At 49.7% G+C, this 27,809-nt stretch overlaps 1 long non-coding RNA gene across 1 annotated transcript; it reads right to left on the reverse strand.

The window, feature by feature from the left end:
- Positions 1-18,580: 18,580 nt before the first annotated feature.
- LOC119377698 (uncharacterized) lies at positions 18,581-26,657 on the reverse strand. The gene is made up of 3 exons (XR_007414703.1): positions 26,523-26,657; positions 25,550-25,640; positions 18,581-21,087 (listed from the first exon to the last, which is right to left on the reverse strand). It is a non-coding gene; the product is annotated as an uncharacterized LOC119377698 (long non-coding RNA).
- Positions 26,658-27,809: the final 1,152 nt, after the last annotated feature.

Below are 27,809 nucleotides of genomic sequence, written 5' to 3' on the forward strand. Positions count from 1 at the left end.
TTACGCAGAATTGTAGACAACATCCTTGAGTTTAATCAGAACGTTTTTTAAAAACTAAAATGGCCTTTTTGAGAAAACCTCTTATCCAACTTCGGTAAACCACATACGTTTCAGAGCAATTTTGAAGGTAAAACGGAGTGCGTGAAAACAACGAAAATAATTTTAAAAGAAGTGCTGATATCAAAGTCAATATGTACCGAGATTTATTAACCTCAGTTTAGCTTGTTTGTAGCAACACATTCCTGAAATGCAGGTATTTTGTACGATTTCCGATGTTTGTAACTTTTTTCTTCCAAAGTGCTGCGACAGGTTAGTGAAGTAATATACTCGTAATTTGTATTTCACTTCTTCTTTGACGCGAATAAATAGTGTGGCAAAGAGCGCACCGTTTTATCCCTACGTGCGCTCAAAGTTCAGAAATTGCGAAATTGGTGCAAAAGTATTTTTGCGGCTAAAATTTATATATTTTTTCAGGCGAACAATTTTTTTTTTTGGCTAAACTAACATCGTAACCACTGTTTTGGGTGTAATATATATGCCTACAGTAAATTTCATCAAAATCAGGAATGGTGACCGGGACCTCCATGTTCGTTCTTAATTGAACTGAACACGATCCCGTTCCGTGCGATAGAATGGACAGAGAACGGTCTCCGGAGGACTTCGATTGGATCGAAATGTAAGCGCTCGGGCCGGAGAAGCGAATTAGCCTGCTTCATGTCTGTTTTAACCCAGTCCCGCGCACACAGTTTGCGAAAATGGCCAACTATAAGCCGACGCTGTCACTGCCACGTGCGCTTGCTGTACCGTACGCACGCATTTGTCGTGAAAGTATTCGCGATGCCCACTACGATCCTACCGCACACGGGCGTGGCGATGGCGAGCTGCTTACGTTCGTGAAGGCAATGCTTCTGCGCGGCGCACTTAGCAGTATCGCACAAAGAGGCAGCACGAACGACGGCGCGGCGCGGCGCGTTTGGGTTACGCGCATACCACTGCGCTAGGCCACGTGCACTACTGAGCAGTTAGCTAAAGATGCTTATCAGAAGTGTTGCCGGCGATTAAGGCCGTATAGGCTTCCAAAGCAGCGTCGAGCGGCGCCACTGCTCTCATTGCGACTGGGGGCATCCACGGCCACAACACAGCCGCCCCCGCTTCCGCGCACGCGCAGAGCTCTCGGAATCGCATCTGTGGTGCGTCACAATGTAACTATTGCTGACTAGCAGTGCCCGGGCCGAATGAGGAGCGCATGCGCGCACGTGTCCTCGCCTACCGCCGCTGGGAAATCCGGCGACAAACCGCCTTCGCCGGCAGCGTCCTGCCCCCGTAACGCATAGCTCTGCCGCGCGAGCGTCGCGCTCAAACCTGAGCTTGCGTTCCCTATGATGGCGCGTTTGCCGCCCGCCGCCAATCCAGTTTCTATGCATACCCGGTGCTTATCCGTTGAGGACATTGCCGCACGGCCGCACTGCGCCGTGACCGGGCCCCTTCAGATTTTTTTTTTATATGCTTCGCCCCATCGTATTCTGGCATTGCGGCAAAGCTGCCTTTCGGACCCCTGCCCTATACAGACGGTTTCTGTGGGTGGCAGCATGGGTGTTCAGATTCATCGAAACTCAAGAAGGGATCATCTCAAGCGGCCATTAGAAGTAAGAGAGATTATAACTGCAGAGAACTATTTGATCTGACAGACAAGTGCTACTCCGGCAAAAAAAAAAAAAATTGCGACGATACTAATTCACGCGCTGCATCCCATTCAAGCCACAAACCCTGCACCCGCCTCCACTCCACTGCTGCTCACCATAAACTTTTCAAACGCAGACAGGATGCAGAGTACTAGTACGGAGATAACCACACTCTTACATTTCAGACATTGGAAGAAGCACCACCAGTCAGCGTAAGGTACAGGAACAGCTGGCAAAATGCACTCGTCACTCAAGTTCGTTCCCAACCAATGCGCTAGACGGCGAAAAACTACAAGTGGAGCAACTTATTTGCGTAACTGTCTTCACTTAAGGCTACGCGCTCAGAAGATGGATGATGCCGCCCACTCAGCTGAAAACTACACATTACAAACCTGGGCCAACCACCTGTGTTCGCGATGCCACACCCTCGCAACCAACCTCAAGAAGCAAGGAACCTGTAGCGTCATCATCAGCGCGCGTCATTATCATTTGCCACCACCGCGCCGTGCCCACGGTGTAAGGCCGTGCCTCTCGCGAAGCTCGTGCCACTAGCGCTAGGCGCGAGTTCTCATTAACACCTGCAACTGGCGACCAAATTTAAAAGTGACTTGAAGGCGACCGATGTTCCAGCCAGCATGTAAACCTTGTACCCGCCACCACACAGAATTCACGTCTGCTCGCATTGCTATTGCCCCGCAAATAAGTTGACGTCTTGCTTCTGCACGTAAGATTGGCTCAAAGTTTGCGGCTGCAGTCGAGCGACTGAAAAAATCGAGCAGCGAGCGACCGACCCAAGCAGTCGGTGTGCGACCAAAGCGGCCATTTGCGACGCTTGGTCCCGCGACCGGGCCGCCGCACCTCCACTTTATGCCTCCACTTCGATTCCTGCCTGTCAACATACAGTTGTGACGACGACGCAGCCATGTCGGGCGCCGTCACGTCTCTCTCGCGTTAGAGCATGGTTCGACATACGTAAACGCGTACTGAAAAAAAAAAAATTTCCACCGGCCAAGTACCAGGAGTGAACTTCGTGAGTGTTTTTGTGTTTATGAATGAATTATCACAAGAAAGGGGCGTGAAGAGATGAAGTGTCCCTGGAGCCCGGGACTCTCTATGTTCAAGAATTTGTCATCTCTTCAAGCTTCCGTCTTGCCCTGAACTTCTGCTTTTTTTGACAAAAGGGGCGTGTTATTGTTAAAAGCTAGGTCAGTTGCGGCCTACAGAGTCGCTCTCACACTTTGGGTCTGTCACTGGCGGCTTCGTGCCGCCACATCTAACGCATTCGTATACTCGCGGACAACTTTTGTTGGCAATGAAGGGAAAGCTACGGGTGCGGAGCGTCTGCACATGTACTGCTACGCGTAGCAGTCTTGTGTGGCGCGCGTCTCGTAACGCCATGGAAAGTGATGGCTAGCGTTGCATTTCGACGCAAACGCTGCTCAGCGTCTAAGGTGAGTAAAAGGCGCGACTTTTTTCACGCACGCAAAAACGCAAAGTGACAACGTATAAAGTAAAAGAAATACAAATATTTCACTTGTGTGTGCTGCGTTCCGTCTCAAAGAGCTACATGTAGAAAATGAAGGAGTATTTTATATATATCACGCAGAAAATACGGACGCAATTGTGGGACTACATTCATTAGCGGTAGGATACGTGCATTGTGGCTCTGTATCCTTGGCTGCATTGCCAAGAAATGTCCGCGAGTATAGTCTACGATTACGAACACAAACAACATAACACTGCGGACATATCGAGTTCATTTCCCGACGAAGTTCCGTCTACCGCACAGACTTAGACGTTCACCTCCAGCGCGAGGAGGGCGGATATGGAGTTTTAGCCCTTATCTGGTCAGATTACTTTTAGTTCAGGTCAGATTACCAGCAAACACGTCGTCTCGCCACAGGAGCATGGTGGAACAGGAAGTTCCATCAGCGACGAGAGCCGCGTTCACCGGCAAACGCGTCTCGCCACACGAGCACCGCAGAAGAAAGCCTCCTGGCATCTGCGACGACAGCCGCAATCGCCAGCAAACGCGTCGCCTCGCCGTCAAATGCAAAGTGGAACAAGTTGATATGACCGAGGAGGGGTTGTGGCTGATGCCCAGGCCCGGCAAAGAAAGGATCTTGCGACGCTCTTACGTATAGAACATACGTTTAATTACATATTTACAGAGTGTTACAACAAAAGCGGAGAGATGCGCCTTTACATTACAAGAGCGCACAAGTTCTCGTGGGACGCGGACCGCGTTTGGCAGGTACGCCGATGAGCGTCCCTCGCAGGCCGGGTCTTCGCATTGCCGGTTATAACAAAGGCGTCCCATCTGCGGCGAGAGCCGCATTCGTCAGCAAACGCGTCGTGTCACCGCAGAGGCACGGTGCAGTCACCGGCAAACACGTCGTCTATGTAGCATGATCTCAATATCACATTCAGTGCCACCAGCAAGCCACCGCGGCGGTACAGTGGCTGCGGTGCTCGGCTGCAGACCTGCACCTTGCGGGTTCGATCCCAGCTGCGGCGATCGTATTTCGATGGAGGAGAAATGCAAGAGGCCCGTGTAGTCGGATTGAGGAACACGTTACAGAACCTCAAGTGACCGAAATGTCCGGAGTCCACACCACTACACCAGCTAACGGCTCATATGTCACCTTCCTGCGCACCCGAGTCTGGTGGTGGCGTAGGACAGCGGAGAGTGGTGATAAAACTCAAGAGCCTGCGCGCGAAACTCTTTTTCGGAAGAAGTCTTCTCGCTTAAAGACTTTCAAGTGCTCGTGTGACAGGGGCATAAAAATTGATTGCGAACGCAGGCCTAGCCAGCCTAGGCGTTCCAGCGCCGTGGTGACCTTGTCAAAGCAGATAAATTCATAAATTGCGAGATACGAGACTGATTCTCAGAACGGCTGTTAATGAACAAACAGACATATCACAGCGAGCTGCCGTATCGCTTTCGGGGAGACCTAACTTGACTATGCTTCGCAAAAAGAGACGTGCGTTCTCACCTTTTATCGTCGGCCTCGAGCGCTGAAGGAGGAATGCTGGAGGTGCCTATACTCGGGGACACTTTCTGTGGCAATGAAGGGGAAAGCTACGAGCATAGATGCTACGAGGTCGGAGCGTCTGCACCTGTACTGCTACGCGAAGTAGTCCGGTTTGGCGCGCGTCTCGTAACGCCGTGGAAAGTGATAGCTATCACTTTCCACGGCGTTACGAGACGCGCGCCAAACCGGACTACTTCGCGTAGCAGTACATGTGCAGACGCTCCGCCCCCGTAGCTTTCCCTTCATTGCCAAGAAAAGTTGTCCGCGAGTATAGCTATCACTTTCCACGCGTTACGAGACGCGCGCCAAACCGGACTACTTCGCGTAGCAGTACATGTGCAGACGCTCCGCCCCCGTAGCTTTCCCTTCATTGCCAAGAAAAGTTGTCCGCGAGTATAGCTATCACTTTCCACGGCGTTACGAGACGCGCGCCAAACCGGACTACTTCGCGTAGCAGTACTGTGCAGACGCTCCGCCCCCTGTAGCTTTCCCTTCATTGCCAAGAAAGTTGTCCGCGAGTATAGCTATCACTTCCACGGCGTTACGAGACGCGCGCCAAACCGGACTACTTCGCGTAGCAGTACAGTTGCAGACGCTCCGCCCCCGTAGCTTTCCCTTCATTGCCAAGAAAAGTTGTCCGCGAGTATAGCTATCACTTTCCACGGCGTTACGAGACGCGCGCCAACCGGACTACTTCGCGTAGCAGTACATTGTGCAGACGCTCCGCCCCCGTAGCTTTCCCTTCATTGCCAAGAAAAGTTGTCCGCGAGTATAGCTATCACTTTCCACGGCGTTACGAGACGCGCGCCAAACCGGACTACTTCGCGTAGCAGTACATGTGCAGCAACGCTCCGCCCCCGTAGCTTTCCCTTCATTGCCAAGAAAAGTTGTCCGCGAGTATAGCTATCACTTTCCACGGCGTTACGAGACGCGCGCCAAACCGGACTACTTCGCGTAGCAGTACATGTGCAGACGCTCCGCCCCCGTAGCTTTCCCTTCATTGCCAAGAAAAGTTGTCCGCGAGTATAGTGCCGTCAATAAACCCCTTTACAAATTGGTGGAGGTGCTGTGCCATCACAACTTCAGTCTCCATTCGATGCCCCTGGAGCTTCGATCCCGTATACCGTGCCATCTACCATGCCGCAAGACGCCGCCCAGCAAACCCCGGTTCCCTCACCGACCGCGCTTGTCCCGGTGTCCCCCGTATACGCGACCCTCCTGTCTTCACCGGCGCGGATGGCACTGACGTGGAGGACTGGCTCGCGATTTACGAACGCGTGAGTGTCCCCAATAAATGGGACGAAGCAGGCAAGATGAGCAACTTGATTTTCTACCTCGCGGTTGTGGCAGGCATGTGGTACAACAACCATGCATCCGATTCGCCGACGTGGTCCGATTTCAAGACCGCCATTGTCGACGTGTTTGGCCGCCCTGCCGTTCGTAAGCTGCAAGCCGAACAGCGTTTACGTGAACGAGCTCAGCAGGCAGGTGAATCTTTCACGAGCTACACTGAAGACATCCTTGATTTGAAACCGATGCGAGCATGTCAGAGTCTGACAGAATCAGGAATGTTATGAAAAGGCATCGACAACGATGCCTTCACCATGCTGCTGGCCAAAAATCCTGGCACAGTGACTGAGGTCCATCACGCTGTGCCAAAGCTACGAGGAGCTGCGCCGGCAGCGCTTGATGACCCGTCGACCGTCATCACGTGACGCTGATCTCGCGGGCTTGTCGACCATTTCTGACCACTCCACCTTGCTCGCCGAAATCAAGTCGTTCGCGCCTGAGGAAATTGCCACCAGGTCTCTACTGGTTTTCGCTCCACCGCAACATGCTTTCGCTCCACCGCAACTCTGCCTCCACTCCGCCGAGCGACTCAACAAGAAATCGCGGAGGTCATTTCTGAATACCACTAGCCGCCACCAGTGCCTGCGCCACTAAGCTACGCGCAAGCTGCAGCCAGGCCGCCCCCAGCGAAATCCTGTGGCTGGCCCGCTCAGTTATGCCGAAGCCGTCGCCAGACCCAGGCCTTCGACATGGCTGTGCCGCCTACATACGTCGACGTGATGCACAGGCCCCGACTGCAGCCCACCATGCAGTCATAGCAGCAGCCGCCTCGTCCATCGCGTCTGCGATGTGGATGGGACCCGCGGACCGATCGCGCCTTCCGACAACTGCCCCATCGGCTTTGCGTGCGGGTTGCGCCGGTCACGTCGCACGCTGCTGCAATCGCGTGCATCCGCCATCGGGTCGCAATGAACCTTCACCAGCCAATCAAGCCGACATTATTATGACCAACCGCCGCCTATGTCACCTACGTCCCACGACGTCGCTCACTGTCACCGATGCGGCCACGTCCGGTCCACGCGACCAGGAAAAACTAGTCGTCGCAGTCCACGAGGCAAGGGTTTGCGACGCTATCGAACTGCGAAAGCCCTCAGCGAAGCCCATCGAACGTGATAGACGTGTTTGTGGACGGTGGTTCACGCACCTGCCCTTATCGACAATGGAGCCGCCGTATCCGTTATGGACGAAAAACTTAGCCGATTACTGCGAAAAAGCGACGACGCCACTTTCCGGGCTCTCCTTCCGTACAGCCAGCGCCCAAAGTCTTCATCCTACAGCGGTGGTGCACAGCCCGCGTCATGATTCATGATGCTCTGTACGCCGTCGAATTGATAATAATTCCTGCATGCTCTCACGACGTCATCCTAGGATGGGATTTTCATCTCCCGCCACGACGCCGTAATTCATTGCGCACCAGCCGAAATAGAGCTCTCACCATTCTCTGATTTGACGCCGGCAGACAGTCCATCGCCTGCGGGCAAGGTAGTCGTCAAAGACGACACCAAGGTGCCTGCAAACTCGTCAACGGCGGTGTCAGTCTACTGCGCCAGTCTCTCCGACCCATTGCACTCCTCTCGCCATCTGACCGTGTTCGCACGAGGAAAAGCCTTGCTGGTGCCTTTCACGACCATGCAAGTCACTCAGGGCAGCACCTCTATTTTGTTATCGACCCATCCCCGTACAGTGTTACGTTGGTGCGAGGGGAAATGGTCTCGGCAGCGTGGAACCCCTCGAAGACGCACAAGTTATGGACGAACCAGACGACCACGCGCTGCGCCAGTTCCAGTACGCTCAGTGCTGTTTCCACGTCTGGTTCATCACCCGCTGATGTATTTGGTTCCTCCATTGCTGACAACCTCATGCCAGTCCAGCGCTCCCAGCTTCTGGGCCTGTTGGAAGAACTATTCGCTCTTCTTTCGATGTCGCTCAAACTTCTCTCGGCCGCACGTCCGCCGTTATTCATCGCATCGACACTGGCGCCCAACTTCCACTGCAGCAACGTCCACATCGCGTATATCCCAAGAACACCATGTAATCAACGAGCAAGTCGAAGAGATGCTTCGCCGCGATGTTATTCAACCCTCCAACAGCCCGTGGACGTCTCCTGTCGTTCTCGTTGCGAAGAAGGACGGCTCTGTGCGGTTCTGTGTGGACTACCGACGACTCATTAAGATCACCCGTAAGGACGCTTATCCCTTACCTCGAATAGACGACGCCATTGACAGCCTGCAGGGAGCAGAATTCTAGGGGTGTGCGTATAGTGAAATTTCACCACGAATCGAATTAGAATCCAATAGTGCCGAATAGTGGCCAGAAATATCGAATGTCGAATCGAATATCGAATAGTGTAATTACACTAAATGTGTACCTCAAGTTACGGCAAGACAACTAAAAAATCAGGGACGCTACGGCGTGCCGACAGTTTTATTACGCACTTGTTCAAGAGTGGCTTTTGTTTCAGTTTTTATGGGCGCGCAAGCATGTTGATAGAAGAGCCGCCATTCCAGTCAGCAGCGCCACTCCTAACCTTCTCACAGAGGGGGGTACGGTGGATAGTTTTCTTTCCCCATGGTCGCGCAATACAGCTCATCTGACAACGGTAATGTGCTTCATTGCTACGAGTGCTCCGGGCCCAGAAATCTTCGGGCGCCCGTTCACAGCAGCGCTTTACCTGCGTCTCGAAACGATGGAAGTTTTTGAACAAGTGTTCCGGTGCGGCAGTGTGGCGACTGCCCAGCGTGAACAAATTTTAACATGCAAAGCCAATGACCGATGGTTTCGCAGGCCAACGTCAGGACGTTTTACGGCGCTTGCGGCATACGCGACCGAACGACGCAAGAAGACCGTGCCTTCGTTTCGCGAACGAAGTTGTGAAGGGCTTGACAGTTTTCTCATGTGTTTTTCTACGTGCGGAAATGGCATAATCTCCTTTAAGATCAGCATGCACTCGCTTTTGAACACCATTGGCCTTTGTCGCGTTTTAGATATTCGTAGTGTCGAATTATTCGAAACTTCGAATACTAGCTATTCGAAAGTCGAATCGAATTATTCGATTGTAGGTACTATTCGATTCGAATTCGAAACTCAAATATTCGCACACCCCTACAGAATTTTTTCATCGCTCGATTTGCGCTCAGGGTACTGGCAAGTCCCCATTGCTGATGACGCTCGACCGAAGACAACGTTTGTCACACCCGACGGCTTGTACATCATGCCGTTTGGGCTGTGTAATGCGCCCGCCACCTTTGAGCGCATGATGGATACCGTTCTGCGCAACCTGAAATGGCACACATGCTTGTGCTACCTCGACGACGTTGTTGTTTTCGCTCCGGACTTCTCCACGCATCTTCAGCGCCTGCGGCATGTTTTGACGCGTTTGAGCGACGCCGGTCTGCAACTGAATCTAAAGAAGTGCCGATTTTGCAGCACGGCAGCTGACAATACTCGGCTACGTCGTGTCCAAGGACGGTATACTCCCCGATCCAGCCAACCTTCGGGCCGTGACCGAGTTCCCCAAACCTACGTCCGTCAAAGAACTGCACAGTTTTGTAGGACTGTGTTCCTACTTTCGGCGCTTCATTCGAAACTTCGCGACTGTCATATCGCCGCTGACGAAGCTCCTCAGAAGTAACGGGGCCCTTAATTCGTGGTCGTCAGAGTGCGACGACACTTTCGCAAAACTCTGTCGTTTGTTGTCTCCTCCCATACTACGCCTTCACGACCCTACGGCCCCTACAAAGGTACACACAGACGCCAGCGGTGTTGGCCTTGGCGCTGTCCTTGCGCAGCGCAAACCAGGGTTCCCTGAATATATCGTGGCATATGCAAGTCATACGCTTACTAAAGCCGAGACCAATTACACCGTCACTGAAAAGGAATGCCTGGCGATCATATGGGCCCTTACGAAGTTCTGACCTTATTTGTATGGTCGATATCATCGACCATCATGCGCTATGCTGGTTGTCGTCATTGAAGGATCCCTCAGGCCGCCTCGCCCGCTGGGCACTTCGCCTACAGGACTACGATATCTGCGTGCTGTACCGCAACGGACACCAGCATGCTGATGCCGACGCACTCTCTCGCTCCCCCTTGCCTGACGACAATACCCCCAGCTCAGTGTCTGACAATGCCGTTTCTTCGATCGACATTCACACCATCGCTACCGAACAGCGCAAAGGATCAATGGATCGCTTCGCTGATAGACTTGCTCACTGATCCATCGGCAACACCACCCACCAGCGCCTCCTCTATTTTTAGGCGCTGCACCCACTCGCGCGTTGCGTCGTCAAGCCCACCATTTTGCCATTCGCGACAACCTCCTTCACCGACGCAATTACAACGCCGACGGCCGCCAGTGGCTACAAGTAATACCCCGCTGTCTACGTTCTAACATATGCGAATCGTTCCACGCTTATCCGCAGTGTGCGCACTCTGGGGTATCGAAAACATACCACCGAATTCGCCAAAACTGGCCGAGGCGGAGCAGTTTCGCGTGGCAGTCTTAGAGGCGTGCGGCGCATGCGCGAGGAGCAGTGACGTCACACGGCTCACGGCATATGGATCACACCTGGCGCACCGGAGCCGCCGCCGCCGCGCGCGTTTTGCTGGTATGCGCATTCCAGAGGAGTGACAGCATGGCTGTGGCAGACGCATTGGCGCTGGCGCGCGCCCAGCTGTGCGTCTCCGTTGCGCAGTGGCCGTCTGAAGGCTGCAACGGAGCCGCTTGATAGCGCCTCTAAAGGCTCTGTTATACTCCGACGTGCGTTCCCGTCAGCCCGCGGCGACAGGTGTTGGTGGCGTCAGGTTCGTCACGTTACGTTGACGCGAAAACAGGGCACTCTATACTCCCACTTGTGCGACGCACTACGTCGCCTTGACGCATCCGCATGTGAGCGCACTCGGCGTCCCTTCTTCACGAAGAGACGCAGACGCAGTGCAGTCTGAATAACGTCGCCGGCGCGGAATGCAGCATGTCGCATGGTCGCATCTCGCGCCGGCTGCAGCCGGGGTATGGTGGCTAGCCGGGGCGCGCTGACGGGTGCCGGACGCGTCGGTCGCGCCGCGCGTCGGACTAGAGTGCTGCGCGTTTGTTAGCGTAGCGTCGCTGTGCCGAGCCTATCTACGCTCACTGCAGGGCAAAGGCCTCTCCCATGTTCCGCCAATCAACCCGGTCCTGTGCTTTCTGCTGCCACGTAATACCTGCAAACTTCTTAATCTCATCTACCCACCTAATTTTCTGTCTCCCCCTAACGCGTTTGCCATCTCTTGGAATCCAGTCAGTTACCCTTAATGACCACCGGTTATCCTGTCGACGTGCTACGTGCCCGGCCATATCCATTTCTTCTTCTTGATTTCAACTATGATGTCCTTAACCCCCGTTTGTTCTCTGACCCACTCTGCTCTCTTCCTGTCTCTTAAGGTTACACCTATCATTTTCCTTTCCATCGCTCGCTGCGTCGTCCTCAATTTAAGTTGAACCCTCTTTGTAAATCTCCACGTTTCTGCTCCGCTTGAGTATATCAGCCCCTTAATTTTGCGCGCATACGCAGATGTATCAGTGGGGGTATACATATAGCAGGGAGGAGGAGGTGGAAAAGAAAGACGGAAGGACAGGGAGGTTAGTCATTCGTCAGACCAGCTGGCTGGCGTTTGCCAGTGTGGTATAGCCGTGGAGAAGGAGAGCGCAAATGCTGCTAAGCGGCGCAGAAAAGCGGAGAAGCTTGACAACTAAGAAAGCTAAAAATAATCAGCTGAACCTTAGTTAACGCTACGTATATCCTGGCAATGGCATAGCCGAGCTAAGCCACTGCAATTTTTTTTATTGCTCATACGCCACATTAAATATACAGCACGCATCAACAACAACAACAAAGAGGCGCAGCAAAATGAGCAAAGCCTGACAGATACACACTCAAATCGGTTTAACGAGAGGGAACCATGATTAGCCCCCAATAGGAAGGCTAGCTCTTTCTAAAAGGGCTATGGAAGGAGCAGCTGTCTTTTTGGTTAACTATTTTCTGGACCTCTATGATTTCTCGAGTCATTTTTACTCTCGAGTCGTTTTGTATACTCTCTCTCTCTCTCTGTTTTCGCCTCGTTATAATCAACTAACTAGCTCGAGGTGTGTTATTCCAGTTCATATGCTCAAATTTGCCCGTTTGATACACAGGACCATGCACAATACAGGCACGCAACAGCCAACGCCACCAATCATATGGAGCCATCAACTACAGCGCGCGTGCGCAAGATGTATACAGTATGTGCTCGAATTCACCCATTTGCTTATTGAACAAAACAGGCCTGCAACAGGCAGCACCATCTATCCTTTGGAGCCAGCAACTACAGTGAGTGTGTGTCGATGATGATGATGATGATTGTGTTGGCGGCCTGCCCCTTTGCAACGGAGGAACACCCTCAGTGTCCCCGGCCTCAAGAAAAAAGAAGGAACCGGAATAAAAAAAAAAAACACGACAAAGCAGGAGACGCGCACAGAGCAGCCTAAGTCCTAAGTCCGTCATGCTCTTTCTACAGCGCCGCCGCGCAGTTCGCACACCTCTACGTGGCAATGAAGGGAAAGCTACAGAGCCACAATGCACGTGTCCTACCGCTAATGAATGTAGTCCCACAATTGCGTCCGTATTTTCTGCGTGAGATATATAAAATACTCCTTCATTTTCTACACGTAGCTTTTTGAGACGGAACGCAGAACACACAAGCGAGATATTTGTATTTCTTTTACTTTATATGTTGTCACTTTGCGTTTTTGCGTGCGTAAAAAAGTCGCGCCTTTTATCCGTACCTTAGACGCTGAGTAGCGTTTGCATCGAAATGCAACGCTATACTGGCGGACAACTTTTCTTGGCAATGAAGCGAAGGCTACAGAGCCACAATGCACGTATCCTACCGCTAATGAATGTAGTCCCACAATTGCGTCCATATTTTCTGCGTGAGATATAAAAAATACTCCTTCATTTTCTACATGTAGCTTTTTGAGACGAAACGCAGCACTCACAAGCGAGATATACGTATTTCTTTTACTTTATACGTTGTCGCTTTGCGTTTTTGAGTGCGTGAAAAAGTCGCGCCTTTTACCCGTACCTTAGACGCTAAGCAGCGTTTGCGTCAAAATGCAACGCTAGCCATCACTTTCCACGGCGTTACGAGACGCGCGCCAAACCGGACTACTTCGCGTAGCAGTACATGTGCAGACGCTCCGCCCCCGTAGCTTTCCCTTCATTGCCAAGAAAAGTTGTCCGCGAGTATAGGCGACGATGCACAATGGCGAGTCACGACGGAGCGCAGACTCTCAGCACGAGGGGCGTGCTCTGAGAGAAGAGCTGAGGAGGACGACCCATTACCTATATATATATATATATATATATATATATATATATATATATATATATATATAATTGAGAGATTAGACTTGCATGTTTGTAAATTTCCTACCGTATTTTCGTTCAGACAGCTATTTAATTTGTACAGCAAGAATGGGGGTATTCGTAACTTTATTTCATGATATCTGGATATTTGTAGCCTTTTATGCAAAAGGTTGTGGAATAAGGTTAGTTTACCTAGCATTGCTTTTCTTTCAAATGTTTGCGCACGGTGAGCATAGGCGTGCGCAAGGGGGGGGGGCACCCCCCTGTTCACCTAGGAGGGGGGGGGGCGCAAAGTCAGCCCCACACATTGACATAATAGGAAGGGAGGGCGCTGCGACTCGGGGGGGGGGCGCAATGTCAGCGCCATAAATTGACATAATTGGGAGGGGGGGCGCTGCGACCGGGAACCCCGCGCACGCCTATGACGGTGAGCCTTGTACGCTGCCTCAGACACAAATAGACAACAGCTTTGCGGTCGTATGGCCGTCTTTACTGTTTGTTTTGTTTTCCTTACGTCATAATGAAGTGCTAATAATAAAGTGCTAGTGGAGGCTAACAAATTGTCGAATAAAGCGGTGTGCATATGGCTAGCAAACCACTGGCGACCATGATGAGTAAAAAGCTCGTAGTCTGAAGCGCTCACTGCGCGCAAGTATTTCAGCTGACTGCGCGTGTAATTTACTTTTTTATTACTCTTAATTCTTGCATGCGTGATGCTATTTCCGATTACCCGTGAGAATAAGTATTTTGCGTTCTTTCCTTGTGCGTGTACGTTTTGCGCGTTTTTACGCACCCACCAATGTTCTCGAACTGTATCACCGGAACTAGGCCACGCTGACGCCGCTTGAGACATAATTTTTTTTTTTTGCATTCTGTTGTTGCCCCAGCACTTAACATTCCGCACCGCATTATAAAAATCAAGTAGACTTCAAGTGCCCTGTGTGGAAACTCAGCGCAAAAAAACTACAGCGCGCAGCAGAAGCCCCATCGCTTTCCGCGAGTGGAAAGTCTGCGGGTCCTAACGATGGACGGATGGATGGATGCTATGAGCGTCCCCTTTATAACGGGGCGGTGACATGTCTGCCACCAGGCTCGAAGGAAGAAAACAAAACAAAACAAAACAAAACTTCCTTGTTTCAAGTTGGCTTAATACCTTATCTACACTGATTAAATCTATGTTATTATAACGGGTCCGGCGCAGCAGCGGCGCGGCGCGGTAGTTCACCGCAAAAGGCCCACGCTGGAGCCGGCGCTTTGGACACTCCCCCTACTCTAGGTCACTCTAGTGCCGTACACCTTATCAAAGTGGAAACAACGTTCGCTTTCACAAGCTGCCGACGTCACAATCGAAACGGTACGATGCTATGAATCTCGGTCAGCGATCGCTCAGCAAACATTGCTGCGTCGCCATGCAGTGATGCTACTAAGGACTTCTGATTTGGAGCAATTTTTGGAGCAGCAAAATTTCCGTTTTGGAGGCACTTGGAGCAGCAAATTTTCACCTTGGAGCACTTTGAAGCAGATAATTTTGCATTTGGGAGCACTCCGGAGCAGCGAATTTTACATCCTGGAGTGCACTACAGAAGCATATTGCATTAACATTCAAGCACCTGAATATTATTATGGGGCTCTTATGAAGGCTAGAAATATTTCGATTCATTGCAAATCTTATGGTAAAAATCATCTCAGGAGCATAGGCGTGCGCACAGGGGGGGCAGGGGGGCGCCCCCCCCCCTGATCACCTAAGAGGAGGGGGGGGCGCAAAATCTGCCCCGCACATTGACCCTTCTAGTCACCTAAGAGGGGGGGGGGGCACAAAATCTGCCCCATACATTGACTTAGTAAGGTAAGTGGGGGGGCGCTGCGATAAACCTTCGCCCCCCCCCCCCCCCCTATGGGGAACCCTGCGCACGCCTATGCTCAGGAGAACTCCATATTTCACTCGCTAATGAAAAAATAAGGGCTCATGCAGTTGAGTGTTCTGGATTAATCTCTTCGGCCATTATTTTCGACACTAGCAAATAAACAGAACACCGGGTCAAGAAAATTGTACTTTATGAAATAACACTCTAAATACACCTATGTGGTTATCAGCAGACATGACAAACGCCGTGATGTACAGCAGTGCCTCAATCCCAAAGAGCCACACTGTCCCTGATGCATTCCCCTAAGACAACCCCAAGACGAAAGCCAGGTTCTTTTTCTTCTCGATCGACGGGTTCATGCTCCCCCTCCCTCTCTGCAAGCTTACTGCACCTCACCTGGTTTTGCGCTAGCTCCATGATCGGCGCACCGATCACGGAAGCAGTGTAAAGTGACGATGTCATGTGATGGCGTCATCACATGACATCACGGTACTATATGGCGCCATGATGACGTAACGAGTTTTGACGATCTATGACGTGATGCTGACGCCATAACATGATTATTTTTGCATCAATTGATTGACGCCGCCGACGGTCAATTTTCGTGTTTGATAAAGCATCTAAGGCTTTCGCATTAATATTGTGTATTGAACGTTAACAGCCTGGCCTTACATACCAAACTGTCCTCCACCATATCACCTCTGTGCCATGCGCGAAAGAGCTTCGCTTATCCACTTCACAGAGTGAAATGGCTCCTCAACTTTTTAAAAATTTTTATTGTGATATCAATTATATGGCCACTCTCGGCATACTTTTGCCGTCGCCGTTGCCGTAATTTTCCATATAAAGTCCAAATTAATAACATCACCACGCGCATTCTAGCCGCGGGTAAAAGCTCGCGAGCGCTGGCGACGAACGCGGCTGAAGCGGAGATTAAACTAGCCGGTCGTCTGTCTCCGTCGCACGGACAGCGCATGAGATAACATCTTCCCGCGTGCGGGCCTGCCATCGATTGCTTATCAAACAGAGAGGAAACGCCCCGCCCGTCTTTCGTAAGGAGCATGAAGGGACGCCAGGGGAGTGGAGGGGGAGGGGGCAGCATCGTTCGAAGAGCGCAGTCGCTTGCGCGCGCGCTATCTCGAGGCATCAGGAGACGGCTCGTAAACTTGCTGTGCTCTCAACGCTTACTTCGCGTTTAGAGAACTCAGAGCAAGAAACGCTCAGGTTCCTGGAGCGGCCATATTCCCTTAAACCAGCATTTTGTGAGTTACGCGAGATCGGATCCAAAAGAGTTAGCTGCTAGCCTTACTTAGTTTAACAATACAATTTTTTGGTATCGCATTCATTGCTTCGCCCTTAAGTGAAACAGAGTTTTTTTTTTAACCGTTAGCTATTGAGCCCTGAAAGCGAGGGATAGACGTGTAACATGGCGTAGCCGCTTCACTATGGGCCGTCAGCGACGGGCCCGCTACTGACAGCTGCGCATTTGCGACTGCTCCGACCAGGAGATATGCTTTCACAAATGAGATGACATTTTTAGAAAAGCAAGCAAAAAATTCGAATTGGAACCCTAGCACGTGAGCTCGAAAGGGCATGGCCTTTTAGGGGGTATTTACCGCAGAGTGATTACAAACTCGGACGTGCTGACGGAAGGAGATGAAGATCCATGGATAAAGTATATCTGAGGAAAAGTGTCAACGCGTTTCCACCGTTCGCGTGCTCTTCCATAAACGCGAAGCAAGGAAAATTCGATAATATATCTATTGCGAGCGATCCCAGATTTCATTCCGCGATGTCCGGAAACAGAAGTGACAGACATTTTAGCGGCACACATGTAGTTATTACTGAACATTGCTTCCCTTACGTGCCGTGCGACGCTTGAAACGAGCTATCAGCAGCGTTTCTGGGACAGACGACGTCCGCCGATGAATCGCCGTCGCACTTTCTCGCTACCGATAAGCCTAGACGTCACGAGCCTCTGCGGAGAGCGCGTTTTGCTGTCGAGCCGACTCGTAGAACAGAAGCTGCGTCGGCACCGTGCATGGCATCGTGGCTTACTCGGAACGCACGCGCGAGCGCTATTTATTCAGCGGAATAATTCTTGGTCTATGGCTGCGACTTTATTGGCAGCCCCAAGATCGAGCTGCGCATGCTCTGACGCGCCGGCGATGCGATTGCCGGTGATAGAATAACAGAGAGCTGAGCTAGTTGGTAAGTATTCATTCTAAAAAGACAGGGCGTGCAAACACGGACACAAGAAAGAAGCCGTACGAGTGTGGTGTATAAGATCCCTTTTAGCTGCGGCCGCTTCTACGTAGGACAGACGGGCCGATGCATCAACCAGAGATTATTAGAACATAAGAGATCGCTAACAGGAGGCTCACCTTCTAATCTATCCTTACATTGTCGAGATCACGCCAAAACTTGATGAATGCGCAGTGTTGTACCGGCATAGAAATGAAGAAACGCGCCTGACGATTGAAGCATGGCATATCGAGAATAGTGGTAGCACATGCGTGAGCCAACCGTCGATTAACTTGCATAAAGATGAAGTCAAATGCCTTAACAGTTATCTTCCACGTAGACCGCCACGCGTGCCGGATTGATAGGTTCGCCTGTTGGATGGGCATGCGCAGATAAGTTTTCGTGCCTTCTTTTCAGCCGTTGTGCGTCTCTTCAGTTGTTAGTCGGCGTTTGTGGTGTCCTGACTTCTTTCTTGTGTCCGTGTTTGCACGCCGTCTTTTTAGAATGAATGCCGGTGATAGACGCCCCCAAACCCGAGACTTTGGCGCAGTTTGGCGCAATTTTCGTCGATATTATCAGGATGGCGCAGTAAATACAATTGGGCGCACTTTGGCGCAGGAGTGGAATCACTGCGCCATGTTTTGTCGACGACAGAGACTTTTCATTGGCCGACTTAAAGTGACGTCAGCTGTACAGTTGAGGGGTACGTGAGCTGGGAAATTGTAATTGTGATTTTATAGTTATTAAATGAACCCGGACGATGAAACGAGTCGAGGTATAGTAATGAACGGATGGCCAGGATTACGAATACACACGTCGTTGAAAATTTTCGGAAAACGTTTCACGACCCCTTTAGTAAAAGATTTTCTTGCTGCAATACATTTCTTAGTGAAAAACCGTTGAGTTAAGCTTTGTCATTAAACTGCAGCTACCTCTTAAGTTTAGCAAGGGGCCACCCACATCTCAGCCACGTCATAAGACTCCAAAGCATGCCGAGTGAAGAGAAATAAAACAGGCACCAATTTTTATTTTACCATCTTTATTATTTATAATGTCAGTTTCAACAATTCAGATCTCCGACACATACGAGTGCAATACTATACAAGCGAGGCAAGCGCGACATCACACGAGACCAAATTGCACATACATGTGCAAACACACGTTTTCGTGCAGCGCTTTGAAACACTGTGTGCCCACCTGGCACATGTCTCTTTTCAAAAGAAACTCCTCACACAAACAGCAACGACAACAAATACTCTCTTACAATGAAGTTCACTGTACAGTATATAAAGTGCCACATGTTCCAAGAAGAGGCACCCCAGCACTACTTTAGCCGAAATGCCAGGGTGAGGTCTCATGAATGGGGGTGTGTGAATATTAAAAAAAGAAATTTAATACCATATCAAATAGTGACCTAACCAATCCGTATAGCCGGTTTTTCGTAAATGGGTCGTTTTCCAACAGCTTACAAGTGTACTTCAAAATGTCAACTGCACCAAAGCAAACAAAATTGGGCACAAAAATGCGACAAACTTCATCCACATGGGCATAGTATAGGGATAGATAACAGCTTACTGAGTGCGAACAGGCTAGGCCCCTTGACTAGCCTATATAACATTCATTTGCACTCTTCTGTTGCGCTCTGTGGTTTTAACGTTAAAATTATGAACACCAGAATGTTAACATCCTTTAGGTAATTGCAGAAACAGCTGTTCAGCATTCATAAGCTATTCGATTAGCTCCTGACACTATTCAATTTATACTTGACTTGGTCTCGAAGATCACTATTTGCACAACCCTACTTGCTAACGTGTTCCAATTTTGTAGCTCTGGTCCACTTGTAGAAGACCTAGAAGGTACAGAGGTTGAATGAAATTCAAATGTACACGCTTCCATAGGTTTAAATGCCCTTTAAATGATCCCACGTGATACACAATGGGTAAAGGAGTTCTCTAGGGAGTACAACATACCTCATAGTCAAGATTGTTGTTTTGGCATCAAAAACCCCCCCAGCTTTATTTTCGTCAGTGGCAATAAGGTCTGGAATAAAGTCTGGAACAGCACCTGCCAGCCAGAGCTGCGGTGGGCTGAATATTTTTGGAACATGTGGACACCTTTTTCACTCGCAACTTACGTGTCTCGCTACCATCTAAATTCTTGGCTGTGACGCCGTGATTATGCATGAGACTCGACTCCCTGCCTAGGAACACATCAGAAACCAGAAAAAAAACAAAAACATATGGAGTGATAAGTTTAACATGTGCAGTTAATGTCTGAACAAACAACATGAGGACAGAGAGCGGCACACCAGCTAGGGACTAGACACAAGGAATTATAAACACACGATGGATGCGATGTACTTCCAAGAAAACCTGGCAGTCGATGAGATGTTTTTAAGACCCCAACCACAGAGAACTGAACGCGGTGCGGTCTCTTTCCTGGATGTCAAGCCTGCATTTGTTGACTTCCTAATATGGTGGTAACTGGAGTAATGAATGCAGTGAACATGGTTTGCCGCCATTTTCTGACCTTGCATCACTATGGGTGCAAGTGAACAACCTTTAATGTGGGCAATCCTACTGGCTTGATACTTAGAGAGCCATCCTGCATGGTTAAGGTTCGGGGAATCCTTTAAAAGCTGTTGGCCTCTGGTGGCTAAAACAGCTCCACGAAAATGGTGCCGGTAAGATATTCACCACCCAAGTAGTGTTGCCTTAACTTTTGTTTTTTCAGAGCCCATGGAAATGTCTAGAAAGCAAACTGTCTAGAAAGCAAAAAAAAAGTAAGGGAAACTGTATGCAGAAAAATGGTCCATCATTCAGCAGAGGGACTGAAGTCCCTTTGGAAAGAAACTATATTGTTCCTGCCTTGGTACAAACGTTCACGAAACATAGCAAATTGTACCTAACTGCGGCAGAAGCTAAACACAAAAGGCCCCACTACAAACACAAAACGGCACAGTGGAAGAGAGGGTCGGTTAGCTCACTGTTTCTGAGCATCTTGGTGGATGCTCTCAACGCACTGCAGAATGTTCGCTGCATTTACTGCGCGACAGTGTGGAACTGCACCATTCGACGCCCTTACTCTACCCGATATCACCCTTTGATAACAATAATTTTAAAAAAATCCAACAGACTAGCACAACGTTTCACACTATTACAGAGGTGGCCACACTGTGTACAGAAATATCACGAGCAGTACAAATGAACAACTGTGTACGTTGTCTTTGATGGCCACATTACAGAGCCATTAAATGTAAAGCTTTTACTCGCCTGGGAACGGAAAGAAAAGAGAAGTAAAACAGGCCTCCGATCTTGGCCACAGAGGCTGAAAAAAAAAGGTACAAAGTCTGTCCTCCAACAACTCAAAGCAGCAAGGGCCAAACACGAAGCAATCACTTCTCCTTTTTTTCCTTCTTTTCCTTCTTGTTGGCAGCTTCGTTTTTCTTCTTGATCTGCTCGTTTAAGCTCTGCAGCCGTGTGAGCAGCGTTGAGAACTGGTACACGCCTCTCTTGTCGCCAAATGGATCCTGAAAAATGGAAGTCATGCACTTGACGTTCATGCTCGACAGCTTTACCGCAACGAAGCCTCTCATGATTATGGACTATTGGTATGTTTCCATCATTCCTACCTGACAAAAAAACGGGACATGCAGCAGACTTGTTCAAAAACATTAGGGATGGGCGAATAGTGAACATGAGGTTCGAAGCGAATAGCTTGAATAGTACATATCACATATTATAAAAAAAAATGAGCATTTATTCATGGTGCTACTAACTTGAACAATATTTTTATGAACTGGAACTAGGTGTGTGCGAGTGTCACTTTTGCGAAGTGGAAGCGAATTCGAATAGTGGCAGGATTTGAATAGCGACAGGGCCCAAGTTATAAGACGTAAAATTTGTTATACTTAGAACATATAAGCCCCCTTAACATGCTTTTAAACTTAAAAAAAGGAAATAATAATCGAAGTGCAGGTAATATGTACATTCTAACCTTAAAATGTGATTTTAAGTGTGTGGATTTCTCCTGGAAAGGTGGTTTCCTGGCATAGCAGCCCAACAATGCAGTGAAACTATCTTTTCAGGGGGGGGGGTTACATGCGGTCAAATATGGTAAAACCTCGACAATTCGAAGGTCGCCGACCACGAAAATTCTTCGAATTAACCGAAATGAAGGGGAAAAGAAAAGCAAGAAAACGCCACAAAATGAAATCACATTCATCGTCCATGTGAAAAATGGTTACTTGAGACAATTAGCGACATTGGATTCCTTAGTGCGGCAGTTACCGTAAAAACCAGACTATAGGACAGCCCCTCAACTTCGAACCACGGAAAATCGGAAAAAAAAGTACATCAAACGGCCAAAGTATCAAAAGGCGTCTTCACAATTTCAAATAGTGTACAGTGAAACCACCGCTTATTTATACGTGTGTTTACTTGCAAGTTCCACATGACAGCAAGAAAAAAGATGGGCTCGAGCATTATCTTTGTAAAATGTTGCGACAACCTTGACAGTTTTAATTTGGATGCACTCTGAAGTCAACGGTAGCAATCATGACACGAGTGCAGCTCCCGGATAAACCCTGCAACCTCCGTCTACAGCTCATGATACGCTGTGGTCTGGCACAGAAACAAAGTTTTGTTCCGATTGCTGCATATCGTGATGTGATCCTTCAGCACCCGACTGTGGCTAATGCTTCTGTGGTGCACTTGATCTGTCCGCTGATCGTAGCTGTACATGCCGCTGTAACCAGAGCTGCCAGCATCGCAGGAAGCAACAAAGAAAGAGTATCTGGCGACATCGAGCCACAAGAACAACCATGCAAAGATAAAATTTCAGTTACTGTTTGTGACTCACGGCTCTCACTCGCATTCACCTGCGCAAGCATCCCAACGCATCTTCACACACTTCAGACTGATGTGTGCTACCAGATTTCTACGTGCCTTCACGAACTCGATCGCTGTTTTCTTGAATGCTACGATGAACTGTCGCTGGCCACCGGTCGAGAACAAGAAACAAAAAAAAGCAGCTCGGAGCCTAAATAGATTCCCTAGACAACAACAAAAACGCAAAATGAGGCCGCCCATGGCACAAGGCTGTTAGTAAGTAAAGTGACGTCGATGAGTGCGATGGCAATAGAGACTGTGTTGATGACGATGATGTCGGCTGCCTCTTCCCTTTGAAGCGGGAGATCAACGGGCTAAGCCGGATCAGGCAAAAGAAAAAGAAAAGAGAAGATGAAGGCTAAGTTTAAAAGAAATTTTAAAGAGGTGGAAAGAAAAAGGGAAAATAGAAAAAGTGCACCCTCATTGGCGCATCACAGCCGCCGCTACCACCGCGGCGCTCGCGTTTGATCGACCTGTTTTCTGCACCAGTGCTCGAACTACCGCTTCACAGCCTCCACAGCTTCCCAGCTGGGCGGCTCGCCGTTTCCGCGAAAGCTGAGAGCCCTTGACAGCGTGCTGTTGTTATTTGTCACGTCCGTTGCGTTTTGCCCTGAGGTGCCAGAGTCCTGAGCATCAGGTACCGCAGGATGCAGGCCAGTCCACTCCAGCACGATGTGTTGGATTGTCTCTTCTGTGTCCTGGCACAAGGGGCATGTTGTGTCCAGCTCGGCAGTGAACATGTCATAAGTGCACCACTTCGAGCTTCGCAAAGTAGCCAGCTGTCTCTGGAGTTGTCATTAAACGCCTCCTTGTCAATATTGGTCTTTCCCTCCAGATACAATGCCAGGGCCCTCTTCGCCTGTCCCGACTCCCTCCATCTTTCGGTCTCCACCCCTCTAACCGACTCCTGCACCTTTTCCCTTGTGTTGCGCTGGAGGGAGGCCATCAGCCGGATTGCCTCCACCCTGTACCGCTCCGATAGCGAGCGGGTTAGGGCGACCCATTTCGTTCATACCGACCGGAAGTGTACCTACTTGTACACCTCCTGGGCCCGAAGCCCATTTGGCAGGCTGCTGAGGCGCCTCTCGTATGTGTTTGGCGACTGCGTCCCTCGCCTCAAAAGACGACCGCACAAGGTCACCCTGCACCCCCAAGGCTGTGTGACCCGCTCCCCTCTGGCAAACCTCGAGCGCCTGCCAGGTCACAGACGAGAGAGACACTACAGCGTTACCGAGGTCAGAGCAGGGACTGCCACAACTCTCTGGTGACCTTGTATGGGCTGAAGGCCCACAGAGCCCGTGAACCCAAGAAAGCCCGATGTGACAAGGCCTTGGCATGCAGTTCCTCCTTGTACCCGCATACATAGTTGGTTGACACAGTCACCCCGAGGTACTTGTACTTGTCCACCCACTCCATCCGCTTGTTCTGCAGCAGGAGGGGCGGGTCCCATGCCGCCTCCTTTGGCAGGAACCGCATGGCATCAGACTTTCTTGCACTGAAGCTTAGTCCAAGATCTGTACCCTCCCCCGCACAGATGTCAATCGTGCAATGCAATGACATGTCAATCGCGCAGCGTGCATGACTGAATTAATAAATTTGTTAGGAAAAGGATCGTACAGTTGCGGACCGTTTATTCGGACTCTGAGGGAATCGCCGAAAAGTCCGAATAATCGGGAGTCCGAAAAAAAGGATTCACCAGAAAAAAGCACCTTTAAAGACCCAGCGGCCGGAAAAAACTTGTCAGTGCGCGTCTGTACACATGTATGCTTACGCGCGACCAAGTCGGCCTGTATTTCAGCCAATTTGGCCACCCCTGTGGGTCGGCAATAGCACTGGAATGGCCTACGCTAAATCCGCATTTGATGGCTGTAGTGCGGGAGGTGCGTCATCACGGCAGTCACTGGCCACATGCGCTGGTTCGAGTAGCTGACGGATGATCTCATCGCCCAACTCAGCGAAAACTCCCAAATAACTTCGGATTGAGGTCGGTTGCCTTCCACCTGGCGAATAATCGCCGTTTTTTTCGCCATCGTCAGGGCCTTGTAGTCGCCGCATTTCTTTAGCTCTGGCGGCGCACATGGAACGGGCAGTGTCGGAGCAATTTCAGCAGATCAGGCGTCGCACACCAAGGAACAAACAAAGGAGCGAGACACAAAGCTCAGGACGCAGATCACGCCTAGCCACAGAAACGTCTGACAACGCAAACCATCAAAGGCCAAAAGGAAACGGCGTTGGGCTAGTTGATGTTGCAGCGCTTCTGTTGTTGTACTCTTTGTCCGAATTAGGATCCGCATCGTACTCGTACGCGCTGTCATTCACCTCAAACGTCGCACCGAGCCGATTCCAATCTTGGCTTGGCTTGGCCTGCTGTTTGTCCATGGCAGCCGTTCAATGGATACTTGACTGGCTAAAGCCAAAAGGCAACCGTTATGTGTAGCCAACAAACATAGCCTTCGAGATCGGTAATTTCTGCATGGATTTTTGACACTGGCACGATCTTGAGTTATAGCCAGTGCAACATTAGAGTGCTGGCAACCTATCAAAAATAGTGTAAACATTGCTGACAACTTGTCATGGCGTTCAACGACGCACTCGATCACCAGCCGGAGTTCGAAAAATCAAACGGCGAACTGTGGGCGTCCAAATTTTCGGTCATAGATTGCATTACTTCACGAGTGGCGGTGCCACGAAGGTGTCCGAATAAACGAGCATGTCCGAATTTTCAGCATCAGAATAAACGGTCGACGACTGTATTTATACTTAGTTGTGGCCTGTGATTGCGGAACAGAGTAGATTATGGCAAATTTCGTATTTGTAATCTGAAAAATTAGACCCTAATGACCGGGTCCTGGGTGAGGGCTGCACCTTGTAAAGGTAGAGAAAAAGAAAGCAGTATCGCCTTCACAGGAGTCTACACGGCAGTCAGCGCGTCAAGAGGACGGCCAGCACAGGCACACGGGACCCTATTCATCAGGAGTAATTAGAATTTCAGAGAAACTTTGCTTCAATCCTCTCTGCACTCAAATCTAAATCGAACTGAAATTGATTCAGTGTTTACCTTCTATGTATTCAAAAGGAAAAATGGAAGGTAGTGCCACTCACGTTCATGGGGGAACCGGACAAGTGGAGATGGCTCTTCACCACATTCTCATATGTGTTGTAGAAGTCGGGAAAAGACTTCAAGATCACTTCCCTGCGCATAACAAAAAGCACATGTTCATACCTGTCAACCCGAGGTCATTAGTACAAAATATTGCATTTAGTAAAAAAAATGAGTGACTAGGTTTCACGAGTGATCAAGAAAAGGTGAACTCCATTCCTGTTTAGTCTTATTCAAGGATCACATGAGTAGTCCAAGATGCGTCAGCATTTCTTGTTTTGCACTGTGTCAGGCACACCATCACCAGTACCAGAAGTATTCACCCACCAATGCAGTCAATGCTAGTTACACAAAACATCAACATCGCCAAAGGAAAAGTATGAGATTCTGATGCACATTTGTTAATGCAACGCTACACTCACGTGCGCTTGCCTTCGGTCAATACAGTCTGTGGTCATGATTTCTTTTTATTAACGTTTCTTCTAGTGAGATTCCCGGAATTTCTGTCATTATCTTGCATTGCATCTACAAGCCTATACTAGGATACAACTCAAGAAAAAAGTGGCTTTTCACCGTCAAAGGACCCCCTCCAGCCAATGGTGTCGCCGCTTCTTTGTGACACTCTTTGTGACTCCTCTCGTGAGCGCGGCGCAAAGGCGGTCTGCCATGGGGTCACGATGACACGGCGACACCACTGGCTGGAGGAGGGTCCTTTGACAATGAAAAGCCGCTTTTTTCTGAAGTTGTATCCGAGTGTAGTAGCAGTGCCACAGTGCCACCCGAACGATCATGCACACGCTAATTATCGGTCGGCAAATGCATGTCCAGTATCAACTGTCCTAACTTTCAGCAGGCAAAATAAGTTTAGACTAATCATTTCTCTGCCTGTTGACATTTTGCAAAACTGTCCCTTCAATTATTAATTAGCATCAGTACGAGACATACCACGATTCTCATAAAACACGGTACACTAACCTCAGAGGTGCTGGGCACGGGGAGTTGCCCTGGAGGCAGGCTTCAACAGTGTTGCAGACAGCCACCCGGATTGTCTCGTGCTGTATGATGGTGTTGTATCGAGCTGCCTCGCCTGGCCATCTTTCCTAAAGGTGGCAACAAAAACAGGAATGACACAGAGAAATCCACAGAGATTTCATTTGTAGTTTCGTGCTACAAACAGGTGCCACATTTATACGATTGTAGGTCAACCTATTTTTATCTAGTCGGCCCAAGTCGGGGGCCGACTTACAATTGAAATGGAAACTAGTAGTGCCAGTTACAGCAGGACGAACGAGAAATTAACAACGCCGTGACATGGTTATGACATTATGTTTGCGTTCCGGCTCTACCTCTGACATATACCGTATTTTCTCGCATATAACTCGTACTCTCAGCAACAATTCGTGGAAAATTTTCTAAAAGTGATCCTCGCGTATCGCTGTGAAGCTAGCTTTCCTACATAGCTGCAAATCACTGCAGTGAAGCCACCTTTGCGCACGGAAATCCACGTTTTTTTGTCCTGACTTTACAAAACGCGATGCGGGTCTAGTTGGTGATACATTCCTACTTAAGTATTCCAATGATATTTTTTACCACGACAGGACAGAGAAGCACTCGACAGGATGGGCACCGACTCCAATATGGAGTCAGTCAATGTGTCGTTAGTCCAGAGACTACACAAATAAATTTCCTTTATGAAATATGCTCTAGAGCTGTGCACGGGCCGTCTTCCGAGCCCGAGCCCGGGCCCGCTGACTTTGTCGAAGGCCCGCCCGAGCCCGACGGCAAAGGACTGCGAGCCCGCCCGGCCCGGCCCGACGTACAAAAACACAATCCCGGGCCCGGCCCGGCCCGGCTTTTTGAAGGTTCGCTGCGAAAACAAAACATCGTTTTCCGGTAATTTGGCATTTTATTGAGCATATCAAATATGATCAAACGACACACGTCAAACAGTCTCTATTACACAGATTACAAATTGTCGTGCAAAAACCGCAAGCAGTCCAACGATTCTGGCTTCAATGAAGTGCGGCGCTTTTGCATTATGTAGCCCGCCGAACTGAAGTTACGTTCGCTGCTTGCACTCGTCGGCGGAATTGCTAATATCTTTTTTGGCAGCCTGGCAAGCTTGGGATATCTCTGGTGCTTCTTCTTCCAGAAGACTAAAACTTCAGATGGACAGGAGGGCGATTCCATAGAGAGATAATCGGAGAGCTCATCTTTTGTAACTGCTACATTCTCACCACTGTCGCTCCACTCGCTGAACAA

The sequence above is a fragment of the Rhipicephalus sanguineus genome, unplaced genomic scaffold (assembly GCF_013339695.2).
Source record: "Rhipicephalus sanguineus isolate Rsan-2018 unplaced genomic scaffold, BIME_Rsan_1.4 Seq543, whole genome shotgun sequence".
Classification (NCBI taxonomy): Eukaryota; Metazoa; Arthropoda; class Arachnida; order Ixodida; family Ixodidae; genus Rhipicephalus; species Rhipicephalus sanguineus.